Genomic DNA, 24,764 nt, shown 5'->3' with positions numbered 1-24,764 from the left:
TTGGAAGCCCATAGAGGGATATGGTGAAAAAGAAATTATCCTCAGAGAATAACTGAAAAAAACCTTCTGAGAAACTGATTTGTGATGTGTGACTTCCACTCACAGATTTATTTCTGTATTTCCTGTATCGGTTTGATAGCCTTATTTCTGTGGAATCTGAGAACTGAGATTACGGATCCCTTTGAAGAATATAGGGCCAAAGGAAATATCCTCCGATAAGAAAGAGAAAGAAGCTTTCTGAAAAAGTTCTTTGTGTTCTGTGAAATCATCTCACAGAGTTACAGCTTTCCCCTCAACAAGCCTTTCGCTCAGCCTGTTCTTGTGGAATTTGCAAGGTCATATTTCGATGCCCATAGAGGTCTTCAGTTAAAAAGGAAATATCCTCAGATGAAATCTGGAAAGAAGCTTTCTGAGAAACTGGTTAATGTTCTGTTAATTCATGTCACAGACCTACAGCTTTCCCCTCAAGATGCCGTTCGCTAAGCCTGTTGTTGTGGAATTTGCAAAATGATATTTGGAAGCCCCTAGAGGGCTATGGTGAAAAAGTATATATCCACAGAGAAAAACTGGAAAGAAGCCTTCTGAGAAAATGCTTTGTGATGAGTGACTTCCACTCACAGAGTTACATCGGTATTTCGTGGATCTGTTTGCTAGCGTTATTTCTGTGGAATCTGAGAACTGATATTTCGGATCCCTTGGAAGACTATGGGGCCACGGAAATATCCTCCGATAACAAAGAGAAAGAAGCATTCTGAGAAACTTCTTTGTGTTCTGTGAAATCATCTCACAGAGTTACATCTTTCCCCTCAAGAAGCCTTTCGCTACGCCTGCTTTTGTGGAATTTGCAAAGTGTTATTTCGATGCCCTTAAAGGTCAACGGTGAAAAAAAAAAAATCCTCAGATGAAATATGGAAAGAAGCTTTGTGAGAAACTGCATAGTGTTTTGTTAATTCATCTCACAAAGTTACAGCTTTCCCCTTCAGAAGCCGTTCGCTAAGCCTGTTCTTGTGGAATTTGCAATGTGATATTTTGAAGCCCATAGAGGGCTATGGTGAAAAAGGAAATATCCTCAGATGAAATCTGGAAAGAAGCTTTCTGAGAAACTGCTTTGTGAAGTGTGACTTCCACTCACAGAGTTACATCTTTGTTTCATGTATCTGATTGCTAGCGTTATTTCTGTGGAATCTGAGAACTGAGATTTCGGATCCCTTTGAAGACTATAGGGCCAAAGGAAATATGCTCCGATAACAAAGAGAAAGAAGCTTTCTGAGAAACTTCTTTTGTGTTCTTTGAAATCATGTCACAGAGTTACAGCTTTCACCTCAAGAGGCCTTTTGCTCAGCCTGTTCTTGTGGAATTTGCAAAGTGATATTTCGATGCCCATAGTGGGGTACGGTGAAAAAGTAAATATTCTTAGATGAAATCTGGATAGAAGCTTTCAGAGAAAATGCTCAGTGTTCTATTAATTCATCTCACAGAGTTACAGCTTTCCCCTCAAAAATCCGTTCGCTAAGCTTGTTCTTGCGGAATTTACAAAGTGATATTTGGAAGCCCCTAGAGGGCTATCATGAAAAAAAAAAATATCCTTAGAGAAAAACTGGAAAGAGGCCTTCTGAGAAACTGCGCTGTGATGTGTGACTTCCACTCACAGAGTTACGTCTGTCTTTCGTGGGTCTGTTTGCAAGCCTTATTTCTGTGGAATCTGAGAACTGATATTTCGGATCCCTTGGAAGACTATAGAGCCAAAGGAAATATCCTCTGATATCATAGAGAAAGAAGCTTTCTGAGAAACTTCTTTTTGTTCTGTGAAGTCATCTCACAGAGTTACAGCTTTCCCCTCAAGAAGCCTTTCGGTCAGCCTTTTCTTGTGGAATTTGCAAAGTGATATTTCGATGCCCATAGAGGGCTTCAGTGAAAAAGGAAATATCCTCAGATGAAATCTGGAAAGAAGCTTTCTGCGAAATTGCTTAGTGTTCTGTGAATTCATCTCACAGAGTTACAGCTTTCCCCTCAAGAAGCCATTCGCTAAGCCTGTTCTTGTGCAATTTACAAAATGATATTTGAAAGCCCATAGAAGGCTATGGTGAAAAAGAAAATATCCTCAGAGAAAAACTGGAAAGAAGAATTCTGAGAAAATGCTTTGTGATGTGTGACTTCCACTCACAGAGTTACATCGGTATTTCGTGGATCTGTTTGCTAGCCTTATTTCTATGGAATCTGAGAACTGATATTACGGATCCCTTTGAAGACTATAAGGCCAAAGGAAATATCCTCCAATAACAAAGTGAAAGAAGTTTTCTGAGAAACTTCTTTGTATTCTATGAAATCATATCAGAGTTACAGCTTTCCCCTCAAGAAGTCTTTCGCTCAACCTGTTCTGGTGGTATATGCAAAGTGATATTTCGATGCACATAGAGGGATACGGTGAAAAAGGAAATATCCTCAGATGAAATCTAGAAAGAAGCTTTCTGAGAAACTGCTTATTGTTCTGTTCTTTCATCTCACAGAGTTACAGCTTTCCCCTCAAGAAGCCGTTCACTAAGCCTGTTCTTGTAGAATTTGCAAAGTGATATTTGGAAGCCCATAGAAGGCTGTGGTGAAAAAGAAAATATCCTCAGAGAAAAACTGGAAAGAAGAATTCTGAGAAAATGCTTTGTGATGTGTGACTTCCACTCAGAGAGTTACATGTCTGTTTCATGGCTCTGACTGCTAGCGTTATTTCTGTGGAATCTGAGAACTGATGTTTCGGATCCCTTTGAAGACTATAGGTCCTAAGGAAATATCTTCCGATAACAAAGAGAAAGAAACATTCTGAGAATCTTCTTTGTGTTCTGTGAAATCATCTCACAGAGTTACAGCTTTCCCCTCAAGAAGCTTTTCGCTCAGCCTGTTCTTGTGGAATTTGCAAAGTGATATTTCGATGCCCATAGAGGGCTACGGTGAAAAAGGAAATATCCTCAGAGGAAATGTGGAAAGAAGCTTTCTGAGAAACTGTTAAGTGTTCTGTTCATTCATCTCACAGAGTTACAGCTTTCCCCTCAAGAAGCCGTTCGCTAAGCCTGTTCTTGTGGAATTTGAAAAGTGGTATTTGGAAGCCCATAGAGGGCTATGAGGAAAAAGAAAATATCCTCAGAGAAAAACTGGAAAGAAGCTTTCTGAAAAACTGCTTTGTGATGTGTGACTTCCACTCACAGTGTTACATCAGTGTTTCATGGATCTGATTGCTAGCCTTATTTCTGTGGAATCTGAGAACTCATATTTTGGATCCCTTTGAAGATTATAGGGCCAAAAGAAATATCCTCCGATAACAAAGAGAAAAAGCTTTCTGAGAAACTTCTTTGTGTTCTGTGCAATCATCTCACAGAGTTACCGCTTTCCCCTCAAGAAACCTTTCGCTCAGCCTGTTCTTGTGGATTTTGCAAAGTGATATTTCGATGCCCATAGAGGGCTACGGTGAAAAAGGAAATATCCTCAGATGAAATCTTGAAAGAAGCTTTCTGAGAAACTGCTTAGTGTTCTATTAATTCATCACACAGAGTTACAGCTTTCCCCTCAAGAAGCCGTTTGCTAAGGCTGTTCTTGTGGAATTTGCAAAATGATATTTGGAAGCCCACAGAGGACTATGGTGAAAAAGAAAATATCTTCAGAGAAAAACTGGAAAGAAACCTTCTGAGATCCTACGTTATGATGTGTGACTTCCACTCACAGAGTTACATCTGTATTTCGTGGATCTGTTTCCTAGCGTTATTTCTGTGAAATGTGAGAACTCAGATTTCGGATCCCTTTGAAGACTATAGGGCCAAAGGAAACATCCTCCGATAACAAAGACAAAGAAGCTTTCTGAGAAACTTCTTTGTGTTCTGTGAAATCATCTCACAGAGTTACAGCTTTCCCTTCAAGAAGCCTTTCGCTAAGCCTGTTCTTGTGGAATTTGCAAATAGATATTTCGGTGCCCATAGATGGCTTCAGTGAAAAAGAAAATATCCTCAGATGAAATCTGGAAAGAAGATTTCTGAGAAACTCCTTAGTGTTCTATTAATTCATCACACAGAGAAACAGCTTTTCCCTCAAGAAGCCGTTTGCTAAGCCTGTTCTTGTGGAATTTGCAAAGTGATATTTGGAAGCCCATAGAGGACTATGGTGAAAATGAAAATATCTTCAGAGAAAAACTGGAAACAAGATTTCTTAGAAACTGCTTTGTGATGTGTGAGTTCCACTCACTGAGTTACATCTGTATTTCGTGGATTGGTTTGCTAGCGTTATTTCTGTTGAATCTGAGAACTGAGATTTCAGATCTCTTTCAGGAAAATAGGGCGAAAAGAAATATCCTCCGATAACAAAGAGAAAGAAGCTTTCTCAGAAACCTCTTTGTGTTCTGTGAAATCATCTCACAGAGTTACAGCTTTCCCCTCAAGGACCCTTTCGCTAAGCCTGTTCTTGTGGACTTTGCAAAGTGATATTTCGATGCCCATAGAGGTTTTCAGTGAAAAAGGAAATATCCTTAGATGTAATCTGGAAAGTAGCTTTCTGAGTAACTGCTTAGTGTTCTGTTAATTCATCTCACAGAGTTACAGCTTTCCCCTCAAGAAGCCGTTCGCTAAGCCTGTTCTTGTGGAATTTGCAAAATGATATTTGGAAGCCCATAGAGGGCTATGGTGAAAAAGAAAATATCCTCAGAGAAAAACTGAAAAGAAGCCTTCTGAGAAAATGCTTTGTGATGTGTGACTTCCACTCACAGAGTAACATCGGTATTTAGTGGATCTGATTTCCAGCCTTATTTCTATGGAATCTGAGAACTGATATTTCGCATCCTTTTGAAGACTATAGGGCCAAAGGAAATATCCTCTGATAACAAAGAGAAAGAAGCTTTCTGAGAAACTTCTTTGTGTTCTGTGAAATCATCTCACAGAGATACAGCTTTCCCCTCAAGGAGCCTTTCGCTAAGCCTTTTCTTGTGGAATTTGCAAAGTGATATTTCGATTCCCCTAGAGGGCTACGGTGAAAAAGGAAATATCCTCAGATGAAATCTGGAAAGAAGCTTTCTAAGAAACTGCTTAGGGTTCTGTGAAATCAACTCACAGAGTTACAGCTTTCCCCTTAAGAAGCCGTTCGCTAAGCCTGTTCTTGTGGAATTTGCAAAGTGATACTTCGATGCCCATAGAGGTCTACGGTGAAAAAGGAAATATCCTCAGATGAAATCTGGAAAGAAGCTTTCTGAGAAACTGCTTAGTGTTCTGTGAAATCTTCTCGCAGAGTTACAGCTTTCCCCTCAAGAAGCCATTCACTAAGCCTGTTCTTGTGGAATTTACAAAGTGATATTAGGAAGAACATAGAGGCTACTGTGAAAAAGGAAATGTCTTCAGATGAAATCTGTAAAGAAGCTTTCTGAGAAACTGCTAAGTGTTCTGTTCATTCATCGCACAGAGTTACAGCTTTCCACTCAAGAAGCCGTTCCCTAAGCCTGTTCTTGTGGAATTTGCAAAGTGATATTTGGAAGCCTTTAGCGGGCTATGGTGAAAAAGAAAATATCCTCAGAGAATAACTGGAAAGAAGCTTTCTGAGAAACTGCTTTGTGATGTGTGACTTCCACTCACAGAGTTACATCTGTATTTCGTGGATCTGTTTCCTAGCGTTATTTCTGTTGGATCTGAGAAATCATATTTAGGTTCCCTTTGAAGACTATAGGGCCAAAGGAATTATCCTCCGATAACAAAGAGAAAGAAGCTTTCTGAGAAACTTCTTTGTGTTCTGTGAAATCATCTCACAGAGTTAGAGCTTTCCCCTCAAGAAGTCTTTCGCTAAGCCTGTTCTTGTGGAATTTGCAAAGTGATATTTCGATGCCCATAGAGGGCTATGGTGAAGAAGGAAATATATTCAGATGATATCTGGAAAGAAGCTTTCTGAGAAACTGCTTAGTGTTCTGTCATTCATCTCAAAGAGTTACAGCTTTCCCCTCAAGAAGCCGTTCGCTAAGGCTATTCTTGTGGAATTTGCAAAGTGATATTTGGAAGCCCATAGAGGGCTATGGTGAAAAAGAAAGTATCCTCAGAGAATAACTGGAAAGAAGCTTTTTGAGAAACTGCTTTATGATGTGTGACTTGCACTCACAGAGTTACATCTGTATTTCGTGGATCTGTTTGCTAGCCTTTTTTCTGTGAAATCTGAGAACTGATATTTCAGATCCCTTTGAAGGCTATAGGGCCAAAAGAAACATCCTCCGATAACAAAAAGAAAGAAGCTTTCTGAGAAACTGCTTAGTGTTCTGTTCATTCTTCCCACAGAATTACAGCTTTCCCCTCAAGAAGCCGTTCTCGAAGCCTGTTCTTGTGGAATTTGCAAAGAGATATTGGGAAACCCATAGAAGGCTATGGTGAAAAAGAAAATATCCTCAGAGAAAAACTGGAAACAAGATTTCTGAGAAACTGCTTTGTGATGTGTGATCTCCACCCACAGAGTTACAGCTGTATTTCATGGATTTGTTTGCTAGCCTTATTTCTGTGGATTCTGAGAACTGATATTTCTGATCCCTTTGGAGACTATGGGGCCAAAAGAAATATCCTCTGATAACCAAGAGAAAGAAGCTTTCTGAGAAACTTCTTTCGGTTCTGCGAAATCATCTCACAGAGTTACAGCTTTCCCCTCAAGAAGCCTTTCGCTAAGCCTGTTCTTGTGGAATTTGGAAAGTGATATTTCGATGCCCATAGAGGGCTACGGTGAAAAAGGAAATATCCTCAGATGAAATCTGGAAAGAAGCTTTCTGAGAAACTTCTTACTGTTCTGTTCATTCATCTCACAGTGTTACAGCTTTCCCCTCAAGAAGCCGTTTGCTAAGCCTGTTCTTGTGGAATTTGCACAGTGATATGTGGAAGCCCTTAGAGGGCTATGGTGAAAAAGACAATATCCTCAGAGAAAAACTGGAAAGAAGCCTTTTGAGAAACTGCTTTGTGATGTGTCACTTCCACTCATAGAGTTACATCTGTGTTTCATGGATCTGTTTGCTAGCCTTAGTTCTGGGGAATCTGAGAACAGATATTTTGGATCCCTTTGAAGACTATATAGCCAAAGGAAATATCCTCTGATAAAAAAGAGAAAGAAGCTTTCCGAGAAACTTCTTTGTGTTCTGTGAAATCATCTCACAGAATTACAAGTTTCCCCTCAGGAAGCCGTTCGCGAAGCCTGTTCTTGTGGAATTTGCAAAGAGATATTTGGAAGCTCATAGAGGGCTATGGTGAAAAAGAAAATATCCTCAGAGAAAAACTGGAAAGAAGCTTTCTGAGAAACTGCTTTGTGATGTGTGACTTCCACTGACAGAGTTACGTCTATATTTCCTGGATCTCTTTGCTAGCCTTATTTCTGTGCAATCTGAGAACTGATATTTCGGATCCCTTTGAAGACTATAGGGCCAAAGGAAATATCCCCTGATAACAAAGAGAAATAAGCTTTCTGAGAAATTTCTTTTTGTTCTGTGAAATCATCTCACAGAGTTACAGCTTTCCCCTCAAGAAGCCTTTTGCTTAGCCTGTTGTTGTGGAATTTGCAAAGTGATATTTCGATCCCCTTAGAGGGCTATGGTGAAAAAGGAAATATCCTCAGATGAAATCTGGAAAGAAGCTTTCTGAGAAACTGCTTAGTGTTCTCTTCACTCATCTCACAGTGTTACAGCTTTCCCCTCAAGAAGCCGTTTGCTAAGCCTGTTCTTGTGGAATTTGCAAAGTGATATGTGGAAGCCCTTAGAGGGCTATGGTGAAAAGACAATATCCTCAGAGAAAAACTGGAAAGAAGCTTTTTGAGAAACTGCTTTGTGATGTGTCACTTCCACTCATAGAGTTACATCTGTGTTTCATGGATCTGTTTGCTAGCCTTATTTCTGGGGAATCTGAGAACTGATATTTTGGATCCCTTTGAAGACTATAGGGCCAAAGGAAATATCCTCTGATAGAAAAGAGAAAGAAGCTTTCCGAGAAACTTCTTTGTGTTCTGTGAAATCATCTCACAGAATTACAGGTTTTCCCTCAAGAAGCCGTTCGCGAAGCCTGTTCTTGTGGAATTTGCAAAGAGATATTTGGAAGCCCATAGAGGGCTATGGTGAAAAAGAAAATATCCTCAGAGAAAAACTGGAAAGAAGTTTTCTGAGAAACTGCTTTGTGATGTGTGACTTCCACTCACAGAGTTACAGCTGTATTTCGTGGATCTGTTTGCTAGCCTTATTCCTGTGGAATCTGAGAACTGATATTTCGGATCCCTTTGAAGACTATAGGGCCAAAGGAAATATCCCCAGATAACAAAGAGAAATAAGCTTTCTGAGAAATTTCTTAGTGTTCTGTGAAATCATCTCACAGAGTTACAGCTTTCCCCTCAAGAAGCCTTTCGCTTAGCCTGTTGTTGTGGAAATTGCAAAGTGATATTTCTTTCCCCTTAAAGGGCTATGGTGAAAAAGGAAATATCCTCAGATGAAATCTGGAAATAAGCTTTCTGAGAAACTGTTTAGTGTTCTCTTCACTCATCTCAGAGTGTTACAGCTTTCCCCTCAAGAAGCCGTTTGCTACGCCTGTTCTTGAGTAATTTGCAAAGTGATATGTGGAAGCCCATCGAGGGCATTGGTGAAAAAGAAAATATCCTCAGAGAAACACTGGAAAGAAGACTTCTGAGAAACTGCTTTGTGATGCGTGACTTCCACTCACCGAGTTACATGTGTATTTCGTGAATCTGTTTCCTAGCGTTATTTCTGTGGAATCTGAAAACTGATATTTCGGATCCCTTTGAACAATATAGGGCCAAAGGAAATATCCTCCGATAACAAAGAGAAAGAAGCTTTCTGAGAAACTTCTTTGTGTTCTGTAAAATCATCTCACAGAGTTACAGCTTTCCCCTCAAAAAGCCTTTTACTAAGGCTGTTCTTGTGGAATTTGCAAAGTGATATTTCGATGCCCATAGAGGGCTACGGTGAAAAAGGAAATATCCTCAGATGAAATCTGGAAAGAAGCTTTCTGAGAAATTGCTTAGTGTTCTGTTAATTCATCTCACAGAGTTACAGCTTTTCCCTCAAGAAGCCGTATGCTAAGCCTGTTCTTGTGGAATTTGCAAAGTGGTATTTGGAAGCCCTTAGAGGGCTACGGTGAAAAAGAAAGTATTCTCAGAGAATAACTGGAAAGAAATTTTCTGAGAAACTGCTACGTGATGTGTGACTTCCACTCATAGAGTTACATCTGTTTTGCATGGATTTGTTTGCTAGCCTTATTTCTGTGGAATCAGAGAACTGATATTTTGGATCCCTTTGAAGACTATAGGGCCAAAGGAAATATCCTACGATAACAAACAGAAAGAACAGCTCTGAGAAACTTCTTTGTGTTCTGTGAAATCATCTCACAGAGTTACAGCTTTCCCCTAAAGAAGCCGTTCGCGAAGCCTATTCTTGTGGAAATTCCAAGGTGATATTTGGAAGCCCATAGAGGGCTATGGTGAAAAAGAAAGTATCCTCAGAGAATAACTGAAAAGAAGCTTTCTGAGAAACTGCTTTGTGATGTGTGACTTCCACTCACAGAGTTACAGCTGTATTTCGTGGATCTGTTTGCTAGTGTGATTTCTGTGTAACCTGAGAACTGATATTTCGGATCCCTTGAATACTATAGGGTCAAAGGAAATATCCTCTGATAACAAAGAGAAAGAAGGTTTCCGAAAAACCTCTTTGTGTTCTGTGGAAACATCTTCCGGAGTTACAGCTTTCCCATCAAAAAGCCGTTCATTAAGCCTGTTCTTGTGGAATTTGCCAGGTGATATTGGGAAGCCAATAGAGGACAATGGTGAAAAAGAAAGTATCCTCAGAGAATAACTGAAAAGAATCTTTCTGACAAAATGCTTGGTGATGTGTGACTTCCATTCACAGTGTTACATCTGTGTTTCATGGATCTGTTTGCTAGCTTTATTTCTGTGGAATATGAGAACAGATATTTCGGACCCTTTTGAAGACTATAAGGCCAAAGGAAATATCCTCCGATAACAAAGAGAAAGAAGCTTTCTGAGAAACTTCTTTGTGTTCTGTGAAATCATCTCACAGAGTTACAGCTTTCCCCTCAAAAAGCCTTTTACTAAGGCTGTTCTTGTGGAATTTGTAAAGTGATATTTCGATGCCCATAGAGGGCTACGGTGAAAAAGGAAATATCCTCAGATGAAATCTGGAAAGAAGCTTTCTGAGAAATTGCTTAGTGTTCTGTTAATTCATCTCACAGAGTTACAGCTTTCCCCTCAAGAAGCCATATGCTAAGCCTGTTCTTGTGGAATTTGCAAAGTGGTATTTGGAAGCCCTTAGAGGGCTACGGTGAAAAAGAAAGTATTCTAAGAGAATAACTGGAAAGAAATTTTCTGAGAAACTGCTTTATGATGTGTGACTTGCACTCACAGAGTTACATCTGTATTTCGTGGATCTGTTTGCTAGCCTTTTTTCTGTGAAACCTGAGAACTGATATTTCAGATCCCTTTGAAGACTATAGGGCCAAAAGAAACATCCTCCGATAACAAAAAGAAAGAAGCTTTCTGAGAAACTGCTTAGTGTTCTGTTCATTCTTCTCACAGAGTTACAGCTTTCCCCTCAAGAAGCCGTTCTCGAAGCCTGTTCATGTGGAATTTGCAAAGAGATGTTTGGAAGCCCATAGGAGGCTATGGTGAAAAAGGAAAATATCCTCAGAGAAAAACTGGAAACAAGATTTCTGAGAAACTGCTTTGTGATGTGTGACTTCCACCCACAGAGTTACAGCTGTATTTCATGGATTTGTTTGCTAGCCTTATTTCTGTGGATTCTGAGAACTGATATTTCTGATCCCTTTGGAGACGATGGGGCCAAAGGAAATATCCTCTGATAACCAAGAGAAAGAAGCTTTCTGAGACACTTCTTTCGGTTCTGCGAAATCATCTCACAGAGTTACAGCTTTCCCCTCAAGAAGCCTTTCGCTAAGCCTGTTCCTGTGGAATTTGGAAAGTGATATTTCGATGCCCATAGAGGGCTACGGTGAAAAACGAAATATCCTCAGATGAAATCTGGAAAGAAGCTTTCTGAGAAACTGCTTACTATTCTGTTCATTCATCTCACAGTGTTACAGGTTTCCCCTCAAGAAGCCGTTCACGAAGCCTGTTCTTGTGGAATTTGCAAAGAGATATTTGGAAGCCCATAGAGGGCTATGGTGAAAAAGAAAATATCTTCGAGAAAAACTGGAAAGAAGCTTTCTGAGAAACTGCTTTATGATGTGTGACTTCCACTCACAGAGTTACAGCTGTATTTCGTGGATCTGTTTGCTAGCCTTATTTCTATGGAATCTGAGAACTGATATTTCGGATCCCTTTGAAGACTATAGGGCCAAAGGAAATATCCCCTGATAACAAAGAGAAATAAGCTTTCTGAGAAATTTCTTTTTGTTCTGTGAAATCATCTCACAGAGTTACAGCTTTCCCCTCAAGAAGCCTTTCGCTTAGCCTGTTGTTGTGGAAATTGCAAAGTGATATTTCGATCCCCTTAGATGGCTATGGTGAAAAAGGAAATATCCTCAGATGAAATCTGGAAAGAAGCTTTCTGAGAAACTGCTTAGTGTTCTCTTCACTCATCTCACAGTGTTACAGCTTTCCCCTCAAGAAGCCGTTTGCTACGCCTGTTCTTGAGTAATTTGCAAAGTGATATGTGGAAGCCCATAGAGGGCATTGGTGAAAAAGAAAATATCCTCAGAGAAACACTGGAAAGAAGCCTTCTGAGAAACAGCTTTGTGATGTGTGACTTCCACTCACCGAGTTACATGTGTATTTCGTGAATCTGTTTCCTAGCGTTATTTCTGTGGAATCTGAAAACTGATATTTCGGATCCCTTTGAAGACTATAGGGCCAAGGGAAATATCCTCCGATAACAAAGAGAAAGAAGCTTTCTGAGAAACTTCTTTGTGGTCTGTGAAACCATCTCACAGAGTTACAGCTTTCCCCTCAAAAAGCCTTTTACTAAGGCTGTTCTTGTGGAATTTGCAATGTGATATTTCGATGCCCATAGAGGGCTACGGTGAAAAAGGAAATATCCTCAGATGAAATCTGGAATGAAGGTTTCTGAGAAATTGCTTAGTGTTCTGTTAATTCATCTCACAGAGTTACAACTTTCCCCTCAAGAAGCCGTATGCTAAGCCTGTTCTTGTGGAATTTGCAAAGTGGTATTTGGAAGCCCTTAGAGGGCTACGGTGAAAAAGAAAGTATTCTCAGAGAATAACTGGAAGGAAATTTTCTGAGAAACTGCTACGTGATGTGTGACTTCCACTCATAGAGTTACATCTGTGTTGCATGGATTTGTTTGCTAGCCTTATTTCTGTGGAATCTGAGGACTGATATTTTGGATCCCTTTGAAGACTATAGGGCCAAAGGAAATATCCTACGATAACAAAGAGAAAGAACAGCTCTGAGAAACTTCTTTGTGTTCTGTGAAATCATCTCACAGAGTTACAGCTTTCCCCTAAAGAAGCCGTTCGCGAAGCCTATTCTTGTGGAATTTCCAAGGTGATATTTGGAAGCCCATAGAGGGCTATGGTGAAAAAGAAAGTATCCTCAGAGAATAACTGAAAAGAAGCTTTCTGAGAAACTGCTTTGTGATGTGTGACTTCCACTCACAGAGTTACAGCTGTATTTCGTGGATCTGTTTGCTAGTGTGATTTCTGTGTAACCTGAGAACTGATATTTCGGATCCCTTGAATACTATAGGGCCAAAGGAAATATCCTCTGATAACAAAGAGAAAGAAGGTTTCCGAAAAACCTCTTTGTGTTCTGTGGAAACATCTTCCGGAATTACAGCTTTCCCATCAAAAAGCCGTTTGCTAAGCCTGTTCTTGTGGAATTTGCCAGTTGATATTGGGAAGCCCTTAGAGGACTATGGTGAAAAAGAAAGTATCCTCAGAGAATAACTGAAAAGAATGTTTCTGAGAAACTGCTTTGTGATGTGTGACTTCCACTCACAGAGTTACATCTGTGTTTCATGGATCTGTTTGCTAGCCTTAGTTCTGGGGAATCTGAGAACTTATATTTTGGATCCCTTTGAAGACTATAGGGCCAAAGGAAATATCCTCTTATAAAAAAGAGAAAGAAGCCTTCTGAGAAACTTCTTTGTGTTCTGTGAAATCATCTCACAGAGTTACAGCTTTCCCCTCAAGAAGCCGTTCGCAAAGCCTGTTCTTGTGATATTTGCAAAGTGATATTTCGTTGCAAATAGCGGGCTACGGTATAAAAGGAAATATCCTCAGATGAAATCTGGAAAGAAGCTTTCTGAGAAACGACTTAGTGTTCTGTTCATTCATCTCACAGAGTTACAGCTTTCCCCTCAAGAAGCCGTTTGCTAAGCCTGTTTTTGTGGAATTTGCAAAGTGATATTTGGAAGCCCTTAGAGGGCTATGGTGAAAAATAAAGTATCCCCAGAGAATAACTGGAAAGAAGCTTTCTGAGAAACTGCTTTGTTATGTGTGACTTCCACTCACAGAATTACATCTGTATTTCGTGGATGTGTTTGATAGCCTTATTTTTGTGCAATCTGAGAACTGGTATTTCGGATCCCTTGAATACTATAGGGCCAAAGGAAATATCCTCCGAAAACAAAGAGAAAGAAGGTTTCCGAAAAACCTCTTTGTGTTCTGTGAAAACATCTCCCGTAGTTACAGCTTTCCCATCAAAAAGCCGTTCGCTAAGCCTGTTCTTGTGGAATTGGCAAAGTGATATTTTGAAGCCCATAGAGGACTATGGTGAAAAAGAAATATCCTCAGAGAATAACTGAAAAGAATCTTTCTGAGAAACTGCTTTGTGATGTGTGACTTCCACTCACAGAGTTACATCTGTGTTTCATGGATCTGTTTGCTAGCGTTATTTCTGTGGAATATGAGAACTGATATTTCGGATCCTTTTGAAGACTATAAGGCCAAAGGAAATATCCTCCGATAACAAAGAGAAAGAAGCTTTCTGAGAAACTTCTTTGTGTTCTGTGAAATAATCTCACAGAGTTAGAGCTTTCCCCTCAAGAAGCCTTTCGCTAAGCCTGTTCTTGTGGAATATGCAAAGTGATATTTCGACGCCCATAAAGGGCTACGGTGAGAAAGGAAATATCCTCAGATGATATCTGGAAAGAAGCTTTCCGAGAAACTGCTTAGTGTTCTGTCATTCATCTCACAGAGTTACAGCTTTCCCCTCAAGAAGCCGTTCGCTAAGCCTGTTCTTGTGGAATTTGCAAAGTGATATTTGGAAGCCCATAGAAAGCTACGGTGAAAAAGAAAGTATCCTCAGAGAATAACTGGAGAGAAGCTTTCTGAGAAACTGCTTGGTGATGTGTGACTTGCACTCTCAGAGTTACATCTGTATTTCGTGGATCTGTTTGCTAGCATTATTTCTGTGAAATCTGAGAACTGATATTTCGAATCCCTTTGAAGACTATAGGGCCAAGGGAAATATGCTCCGATAACAAATAGAAAGAAGCTTTCTGAGAAATTTTTTTGCTTTCTGTGAAATCAACACAAAGAGTTACAGCTTTCCCCTCAAGAAGCCCTTCCCGAAGCCTGTTCTTGTGGAATTTGCAAAGTGATATTTGGAAGCCCATAGAGTGATACGGTGAAGAAGGAAATATCCTCAGAGAAAAACTGGAAAGAAGCTTTCTGAGAAAATGCTTTGTGATGTGTGACTTCCACTCACAGAGTTACAGCTGTGTTTCATGGGTCTGTTTGCTAGCCTTATTTCTGAGGAATCTGAGAACTGATATTTCGGATCCCTTTGACGACTATAGGGCAAAGGAAATGTCTCCCGATAACAAAGAGAAAGAAGCTTTCTGAGAAACTTCTTTGTGTTTTGTGAAATCATCTCACAGAGTTACAGCTTTCCCCTTAAGAAGCCTTTCGCTAAGCCTGTTGTTGTGGAATTTGCAGAGTGATATTTCGATGCCCATAGAGGGCTACCGTGAAAAAGGAAATATCTTCAGATGAAATCTGGAAAGAAGCTTTCTGAGAAACTGCTTAATGTTCTGTTCATTCATCTCACAGAGTTACAGCTTTCCCCTCAAGAAGCCGTTCACCAAGCCTGTTCCTGTGGAATTTGCAAATTGAAATTTGGAAGCCCATAGTGGGCTTTGGAGAAAAAGAAAGTATCCTCAGAGAATAACTGGAAAAAAGCTTTCTGAGAAACTGCTTTGTAATGTGTGGCTTGCACTCACAGAGTTACATCTGTATTTCGTGGATCTGTTTGCTAGCATTATTTCTCTGGAATCTGAGACTGATATTTTGGATCCCTTTGAAGACTATAGGGCCAAAGGAAATATCCTCCGATAACAAAGAGAAATAAGCTTTCTGAGAAACTTCTTTGTGTTCGGCGAAATCATCTCACACAGTTACAGCTTTCCCCTCAAGAAGCCTTTCGTTAAGACAGTTCTTGTGGAATTGGCCAAGTGATATTTGGAAGCCCATAGAGGGCTATGGTGAAAAAGGAAATATCCTCCGATGAAATCTGGAAAGAAGCATTCTGAGTAACTGCTTAGTTTTCTGTTAATTCATCTCACAGTGTTACATCTGTATTTCATGGATCTCTTTGCTAGACTTATTTCTGTGGAATCTGAGAACAGATATTTCGGATCCCTTTGAAGACTATAGGGCCAAAGGAAATATCCTCCGATAACAAAGAGAAAGAAGCTTTCTGAGAAACTTCTTTGTGTTCTGTGAAATCATCTAACAGAGTTACAGCTTTCCCCTCAAGAAGCCTTTCACTAAGACAGTTCTTGTGGAATTGGCAAAGTGATATTTGGAAGCCCTTAGAGGGCTATGGTTAAAAAGGAAATATCCTCAGATGAAATCTGGAAAGAAGCTTTCCGAGAAACTGCTTAGTGTTCTGTCATTCATCTCACAGATTTAGAGCTTTCCCCTCAAGAAGCCGTTCCCTAAGTCTGTTCTTGTGGAATTTGCAAAGTGATATTTCGATGCCCATAGAAGGCTACTGTGAAAAAGGAAATATCCTCAGATGAAATCTGGAAAGAAGCTTTCTGAGAAACTGCTTAGTGTTCTGTTCATTCATCTCACAGAGTTACAGCTTTCCCCTCAAGAAGCCGTTCGAGAAGCCTGTTCCTGTGGAATTTGTAAAGTGATATTTGGAAGCCCATAGAGGGCTTTGGTGAAAAAGAAAGTATCCTCAGAGAATAACTGGAAAGAAGCTTTCTGAGAAACTGCTTTGTGATGCTTGAATTCCACTCACAGATTTACAGCTGTATTTCCTGTATCTGTTTGCTAACCTTATTTCTGTGGAATCTGAGAACTGATATTTCGGATCCCTTGGAAGACTATAGGACCAAAGGAAATATGCTCTGATAACCAAGAGAAAGAAGCTTTCTGAGAAACTTGTTTGTGTTCCTTGAAATCATATCACAGAGTTACACCTTCCCTTCAAGGAGCCTTTCGCTAAGCCTCTTCTTGTGGAATTTGCAAAGTGATATTTCGATGCCCATAGAGGCTACGGTGAAAAAGGAAATATCTTGAGAAGATATCTGGAAAGAAGCTTTATGAGAAAGTGCTTAGTGGTCTGTTAATTCATCACACAGAGTTACAGCGTTCCCCTCAAGAAGCCGTTCGCTAAGCCTGTTCTTGTGGAATTTGCAAAGTGATATTTCGATTCCCCTAGAGGGCTACGGTGAAAAAGGAAGTATCCTCAGATGAAAACTGGAAGGAAGCTTTCTAAGAAACTGCTTAGGTTTCTGTGAAATCATCTCAGAGAGTTACAGCTTTCCCCTCAAGAAGCCGTTCGGTAAGCCTGTTCTTGTGGAATTTGCAAAGTGATATTTCGATGCCCATAGAGGTCTACGGTGAAAAAGGAAATATCCTCAGATGAAATCTGGAAAGAAGCTTTCTGAGAAACTAGTTAGTGTTCTGTGAAATCATCTCGCAGAGTTACAGCTTTCCCCTCAAGAAGTCGTTCGCTAAGCCTGTTCTTGTGGAATTTGCAAAGTGATATTTCGATGCCCATAGCGGGCTACGGTGAATAAGGAAATATCCTCATATGAAATCTGGAAAGAACCTTTCTGAGAAACTTCTTTGTGTTCTGTGAAATCATCTCACAGAGTTACAGCTTTCCCCTCAAGAAGCCTTTCACTCAGACAGTTCTTGTGGAATTGGCAAAGTGATATTTGGAAGCCCTTAGAGGGCTATGGTGAAAAAGGCAATATCCTCAGATGAAATCTGGAAAGAAGCTTTCTGAGAAACTAGTTAGTTTTCTGTTAATTCGTCTCACAGAGTTACATCTGTATTTCATGGATCTCTTTGCTAGCCTAATTCTGTGGAATCTGAGAACTGATATTTCGGATCCCCTAGAAGAGTATAGGGCGAAAGAAAATATCCTCCGATAACAAAGAGAAAGAAGCTTTCTGAGAAACTTCTTTTTGTTCTGTGAAATGATCTTACCGAGTTACAGCTTCCCCCTCAAGAAGCCATTCACTAAGCCTGTTCTTGTGGAATTTACAAAGTGATATTAGGAAGCCCATAGAGGCTATGGTGAAAAAGGAAATATCTTCAGATGAAATCTGTAAAGAAGCTTTCTGAGAAACTGCTTAGTGTTCTGTGAAATCATCTCACAGTGTTACAGATTTCCCCTCAAGAAGCCATTCGCTAAGCCTGTTCGTGTGGTATTTGCAAAGTGATATTTGGAAGCCCATAGAGGGCTGAGGTGAAAATGAAAGTAACCTCATAGAATAACTGGAAAGAAGTTTCTGAGAAACTGCATTGTGATGTGTGACTTGCACACACAGAGTTTCATGTGTATTTCGTCGATCTGTTTGCTGGCGTTAATTCTGTCGATTCTGAGAACTGATATTTCAGATCCCTTTGAAGACTACAGGGCCAAAGGAAATATCCTCCGATAACAAAGAGAAGGAAGCTGTCTGAGAAATTACTTTGTGTTCTGTGAAATCATCCCACAGAGTTACAGCTTTCCCCTCAAGAAGCCTTTCGCTAAGCCTGTTCTTGTGCAATTTGCAAAGTGATATTTCGATGCCCATAGAGGCTACGGTGAAAAAGGAAATATCTTCAGATGAAATCTTGAAAGAAGCTTTCTGAGAAACTGCTTAGTGTACTTTTCATTCATCTCACAGAGTTACAGCTTTCCCCTCAAGAAGCCGCTCGCTAATCCTGTTCTTGGGGAATTTGCAAAGTGATATTTGGAAGCCCATAGAGGACTACGGTGAAAAAGAAATATCCTCAGAGAAAAACTGGAAAGAAGCTTTCTGAGAAACTGCTTTGCGATGTGTGACTTCCACTCACAGGGTTACATCTGTATTTCCTCGATCTGTTTGCTAGCCTTCTTTCTGTGGAATCTGAGAACTCATATTTCGGATCCCTTTGAAGACCAAAAGGCCAAAGGAAATATCCTCCGATAACAAAGAGAAAGAAGCTTTCTGAGAAACTTCTTTGGGGTCTGTGAAATCATGTCACAGAGTTACAGCTTTCTCCTCAAGAAGCCTTTCGCTAAGCTTGTTCTTGTCGAATTTGCAAAGTGATATTTCGATGCCCATAGAGGGCTACGGTGAAAAAGGAAATATCCTCAGATGAAATCTGGAAAGAAGCTTTTTGAGAAACTGCGTAGTGTTCTGTTCATTCATCTCACAGAGTTACAGCTTTCCCCTCAAGAAGCTGTTTGCTAAGCCTGTTCTTTTGGAATTTGCAAAGTGATATTTGGAAGCCCTTAGAGGGCCATGGTGAAAAAGAAAATATCCTCAGAGAAAAACTGGAAAGAAGCTTTCTGAGAAACTGCTTTGTGAAGTGTGACTTCCACTTACAGAGTTACAGCCGTATTTCGTAGATCTCTTTGCTCGCCTTTTTTCTGGGGAATCTGAGAACTGATATTTCGGTTCCCTTTGAAGACTAAAGGGCCAAAGAAAATATCCTCTGATAACAAAGAGAAAGAAGCTTTCTGAGAAACTTCTTTGTGTTCTGTGAAATCTGGTCACAGAGTTACAGCTTTCCCTTCAAGAAGCCTTTCGCTAAGCCAGTTCTTGTGGAAATTGCAAAGTGATTTTTCGATGCCCATAGAGGGCTACGGTGAAAAAGGAAATATCCTCAAATGAAATCTGGAAAGAAGCTTTTTGAGAAACGGCTTAGTGTTCTGTTCACTCATCTCACAGTGTACAGCTTTCCCCTCAAGAAGCCGTTTGCTAAGGCTGTTCTTGTGGAATTTGCAAAGTGATATTTAGAAGCCCATAGAGGGCTATGGTGAAAAAGAAAATATCCTCAGAGAAAAACTGGAAAGAAACCTTCTGAGAAACTGCATTGTGATGTGTGACTTGCACTATCAGAGTTACATCTGTATTTCGTGGGTCTGTTTGCTAGCGTTATTTCTGTGGAATCTGAGAACTGATATTTGGGATCCCTTTGAAGACTATAGGGCCAAAGGAAATATCCTCCGATAACAAAGAGAAAGAAGCTTTCTGAGAAACTTCTTTGTGTTCTGTGAAATCATCTCACAGAGTTACAGCTTTCCCTTCAAGAAGCCTTTCGCTAGTTCTGTTCTTGTGGAATTTGCAAAGTGATATTTCGATGCCCATAGCGGGCTACGGTGAAAAAGGAAATATCCTGAGCTGAAATCTGTAAAGACGCTTTCTGAGAAACTTCTTAGTGTTCTGTTCATTCATCTCACAGAATGACAGCTTTCCACTCCAGAAGCCGTTCGCTAAGACTGTTCTTGTGGAATTTGCAAAGACATATTTGGAAACCCAGAGAGGCCTATGGTGAAAAAGAAATTATCCTCAGATGTAAACTGGAAAGAAGATTTCTGAGCAACTGCTTTGTGATGTGTGACTCCACTCACTGAGTTACAGCTGTATATCATGGAGCTGTTTGGTAGCCTTATTTATGTGGAATCTAAGAGCTGATATTTCGGATCCCTTTGAAGTCTATAGGGCCAAAGGAAATATCCTCCGATCAAAATGAGATAGAAGCTTTCAGAGAAATTTCTTTGTTCTCTGTGAATTCATCTCACAAAGTTACAGCTTTCCCCTCAAGAAGCCTTTCGCTAAGAGTTTTCTTGTGGAATTTGCAAAGTGATATTTGGAAAGCATTGGTTGGCTATGGTGAAATGGGAAATATCCTCAGATAAAAACTGGAAAGACGCTTTCTGAGAAACTACTCTCTGTTCTGTGAATTCATCTCACGGACTTACAGCTTTCCCCTCCAGAAGTCGTTCGCTAAGTCTGTTCTTGTGGAATTTGCAAAGGGATATTTTGAAGCCCATAGAGGTCTATGGTGAAAAAGAAAATATCGTCAGTTGAAAACTAGAGAGAAGATATCTGAGCAACTGCTTTGTAATGTGTGACTTCCACTCACTGAGTTACAGCTGTATTTCGTGGAGCTGTTTGCTCGCCTTATTTCTGTTTAATCTGAGAACTGAGATTTTGGATCCCTTTGTAGACAATAGGGCCAAACGAAATATCCTCCGATCAAAACGAGAAAGAAGCTTTCTGAGAAACTTCTTTGTGATCTGTGAATTCATGTCACAGAGTTACAGTTTTCCCCTCCAGAAGCCGTTTGCTAAGACTGTTCTTGTGGAATTTGCAAAAGGATATATATAAGCCCATGGAGGCGTATGTTTAAAAAGGGAATATCTTCAGATTAAAATTGGAAAGAAACTTTCCAAGCAAGTACTTTGTGATGTGTGACATCCACTCACTGAGTTACAGCTGTATTTCGTGCAGTTGTTTGCTAGCCTTTTTTCTGAGGAATCTGAGAACTGATAATTAGGATCCCTTTGAGGACTATTGGGCCAAAGGAAATATCCTCCAATCAAAATGAGGAAGAAGCTGTCTGAGAAATTTCTTTGTGATCTGTGAATTCATCTCACGGAGGTACAGCTTTCCCCACAAGAAGCCTTTCGCTGAGACTGTTCTTGTGGAATTGGCAAAGTGATATTTGGAAGCCCATGGAGGTCTATGGTGAAAAGTGAAATATCCTCAGATAAATACAGGAAAGAAGCTTTTTGAGCAACTGTTCTGTGTTCTGTGAATTCATCTCAAAGAGTTACAGCTTTCCCCTACAGAAGCCGTTCACTAAGACTGCTCTTGTGGAATTTGAAAAGGGATATTTGGTAGCCCATAGAGGCCTATGGTGAAAAAGAAAATATCCTCAGAAGAAAACTTTTAAAGAAGCTTTCTGAGCAACTGCTTTGTGATGTGCGACTTCCACTCACTGAGTTACAGCTGTATTTCATGGAGCTGTTCGCTAGCCTTATTTCTGTGGAATCTGAGAACTGATATTTCGGATCCCTTTGAAGACTACAGGGCCAAAGGAAATATCCTCCGATCAAAATAAGAAAAAAGCTTTCTGAGAAACTTCTTTGTGATCTGTGACTTCATCTCACAGAGTTACAGCTTTCCCCTCAAGAAGCCTTTCGCTAAGATGGTTCTTGTGGAATTGGCAAAGTGATATTTGGGAGCCCATGGAGGGCTATGGTGAAAAGGGAAATATCCTCAGATAAAAACATGAAAGAAGCTTTCTGAGAAACTGCTCTGTGTTCTGCGAATTCATCTCACAGAGTTACAGCTTTCCCCTGCAGATTTTGTACGCTAAGACTGTTCTTGTGGAATTTGCAAAGGGATATTTGGAAGCCCATAGAGGCCTATGGTGAAAAAGAGAATATCCTCAGATGAAAACTGGAAGTAAGCTTTCTGATCAACTGCTTTTTGATGTGCGACTTCCACCCACTGAGTTACAGCTGTATTTCATGGAGCTGTTTGCTAGCCTTATTTCTGTGGAATCTGAGAAGTGATATTTCGGATCCCTTTGAAGACTACAGGGCCAAAGGAAATATCCTCCGATAAAAATGAGAAAGAAGCTTTCTGAGAAACTTCTTTGTGATCTGTGAATTTATCTCACAGAGTTACAGTTTTCCCCTCAGGAAACCTTTCGCTAAGACTGTTCTTGTGGAATTTGCAAAGTGATATTTGGAAACCATTGGAGGGCTACCGTGAAATGGGAAATATCCTCAGATAAAAACTGGAAAGAAGCTTTCTGAGAAACTACTCTGTATTCTCTGAATTCATCTCACAGAGTTACAGCTTTCCTCCAGAAGCCGTTCGCTAAGTCCGTTCTTGTGGAATTTGCAAAGGGATATTTGGAAGCCCATAGAGGCCTATGGTGAAAAAGAAAATATCGTCAGATGAAAACTGGAGAGAAGATATCTGAGCAACTGCTTTGTGATGTGTGACTTCCACTCACTGAGTTACAGCTGTATTTCATGGAGCTGCTTGCTCGCCTTATTTCTGTGGAATCTGAGAACTGAGATTTCGGATCCCTTTGTAGACAATAGGGCCAAACGAAATATCCTCCGATCAAAATGAGAAAGAAGCTTTCTGAGAAACTTCTTTGTGATCTGTGAATTCATGTAATAGAGTTACAGCTTTCCTCTCAAGAAGCCTTTCGCTAAGAATGTTCTTGTGGAATTGGCAAGGTGATATTTGGAAGCCCCTGGAGGGCTATGTTGAAAAGGAAATATCCTCAGATAAAAACTGGAAAGAAGCTTTCTGAGAAACTGCTCTGTGTTTTGTGGATTCATCCCACAGAGTTACAGTTTTCCCCTCCAGAAGCCGTTTGCTAAGACTGTTCTTGTGGAATTTGCAAAAGGATAGATATCAGCCCATGGAGGCGTATGGTTAAAAAGGGAATATCTTCAGATTAAAATTGGAAAGAAGCTTTCTGAGGAAGTGCTTTGTGATGTGCGACATCCACTCACTGTGTTACAGCTGTATTTTGTGCAGCTGTTTGCTAGCATTTTTTCTGAGGAATCTGAGAACTGATAATTCGGATCCCTTTGAAGACTATAGGGCCAAAGGAAATATCCTCCAATCAAAATGAGGAAGAAGCTTTCTGAAAATTTCTTTGTGATCTGTGAATTCATCTCACAGAGTTTCAGCTTTCACTTCAAGAAGCCTTTGGCTAAGACTGTTCTTGTGGAATTGGCAAAGTGATATTTGGAAACACATGGAGGGCTATGGTGAAAAGGGAAATATCCTCAGATAAAAACTGGAAATAAGCTTTCAGACAAACTGCTCTGTGTTCTGTGAATTCATCTGACAGACTTACCGTTTTCCCCTCCAGAAGTCGTTCGCTAAGACTGTTCTTGTGGAATTTGCAAAGGGATATTTGGAAGCCCAAAGAGGCCTATGGTGAAGAAGAGAATATCCTCAGATGAAAACTGGGAGGAAGCTTTCTGAGCAACTGCTTTGTGATGTGTGACTTCGACTCACTGAGTTACCTCTGTATTTCGTGGAGCTGTTTGCTAGCCTTACTTCTGTGGAATCTGAGAACTGATATTTCAGATTCCTTTGAAGACTATATGGCCAAAGGAAATATCCTCCAATCAAAATGAGGAAGAAGCTTTCTGAGAAATTTCTTTGTGATCTGTGAATTCATCTCACAGAGTTTCAGCTTTCACTTCAAGAAGCCTTTGGCTAAGACTGTTCTTGTGGAATTGGCAAAATGATATTTGGAAGCCCATGGAGGGCTATAGTGAAAAGGGAAATATCCTCAGATAAAAACTGGAAATAAGCTTTCAGACAAACTGCTCTGTGTTCTGTGAATTCATCTGACAGACTTACCGTTTTCCCCTCCAGAAGTCGTTCGCTAAGACTGCTGTTGTGGAATTTGCAATGTGATATTTGGAAGCCCATAGAGGCCTATGGTGAAAAAGAGAATATCCTCAGATGAAAACTGGAAAGGAGCTTTCTGAGCAACTGCTTTGTGATGTGTGACTTCCAGTCACTGAGTTACAGCTGTATTTCGGGGAGCTGTTTGCTAGCCTTATTTCTGTGAAATCTGAGAACTGATATTTCGGATCACTTTGAAGACTATAGGGCCAATGGAAATATCCTCTAATCAAAACGAGAAAGAAGCTTTCTGGGAAACTTCTTTGTGATCTGTGAATTCATCTCACAGAGTTACAGCTTTCCCCTCAAGAAGACTTTCGCTAAGACTGTTCTTGTTGAATTTGCAAGGTGATATTTGGAAACCAATGGATGGCTATGTCGAAAAGGGAAATATCCTGATATAAAAACTGGAAAGATGCTTTCTGAGAAACTGCTCTGTATTCTGTGAATTCAACTCACAGAGTTACAGCTTTCCCCGTCAGAATCCATTCGCTAAGACTATTCTTGTGGAATTTGCAAAGAGATATATATTGAAGCACATAGAGGCCTATGGTGAAAAAGAGAATATCCTCAGATGAAAACTGGAAAGAAGCTTTCTGAGGAACTGCTTTGTGATGTGTGACTTCCTGTCACTGAGTTTCAGCTGTATTTCCGGGACCTGTTTGCTAGCCTTATTTCTGTGGAATCTGAAAACTGATATTTCGGATCCCTTTGAAGACTATAGGGCCAATGGAAATATCCTCCGAGCAAAATGAGAAAGAAGCCTTCTGGGAAACTTCTTTGTGATCTGTGAATTCATCGCACAGAGTAACAACTTTTCCCTCAAGAAACCTTTCGCTAAGACTGTTCTTTTGGAATTGGCAAAGTGATATTTGGAAGCCCATGAGGGCTATGGGTAAAAGGGAAATATCCTCAGATAAAAACTGTAAAGAAGCTTTCTGAGAAACTGTTATGTTTTCTGTGAATTCAACTCACAGAATTACAGCTTTCCCCTCAAGAAGCCGTTCGCTAAGCCTGTTCTTGTGGAAATTGCAAAGTGATATTTGGAAGCCCATGAAGGGCTAAGGTGAAAAGGGAAATATCCTCAGATAAAAACTGGAAAGAAGATTTCTGA

Source organism: Macaca fascicularis, chromosome 6, assembly GCF_037993035.2.
Source record: "Macaca fascicularis isolate 582-1 chromosome 6, T2T-MFA8v1.1".
Lineage (NCBI taxonomy): Eukaryota > Metazoa > Chordata > Mammalia > Primates > Cercopithecidae > Macaca > Macaca fascicularis.
The sequence above is the reverse complement of the archived record's forward strand: the minus strand, read 5'-3'. Positions refer to the sequence as shown.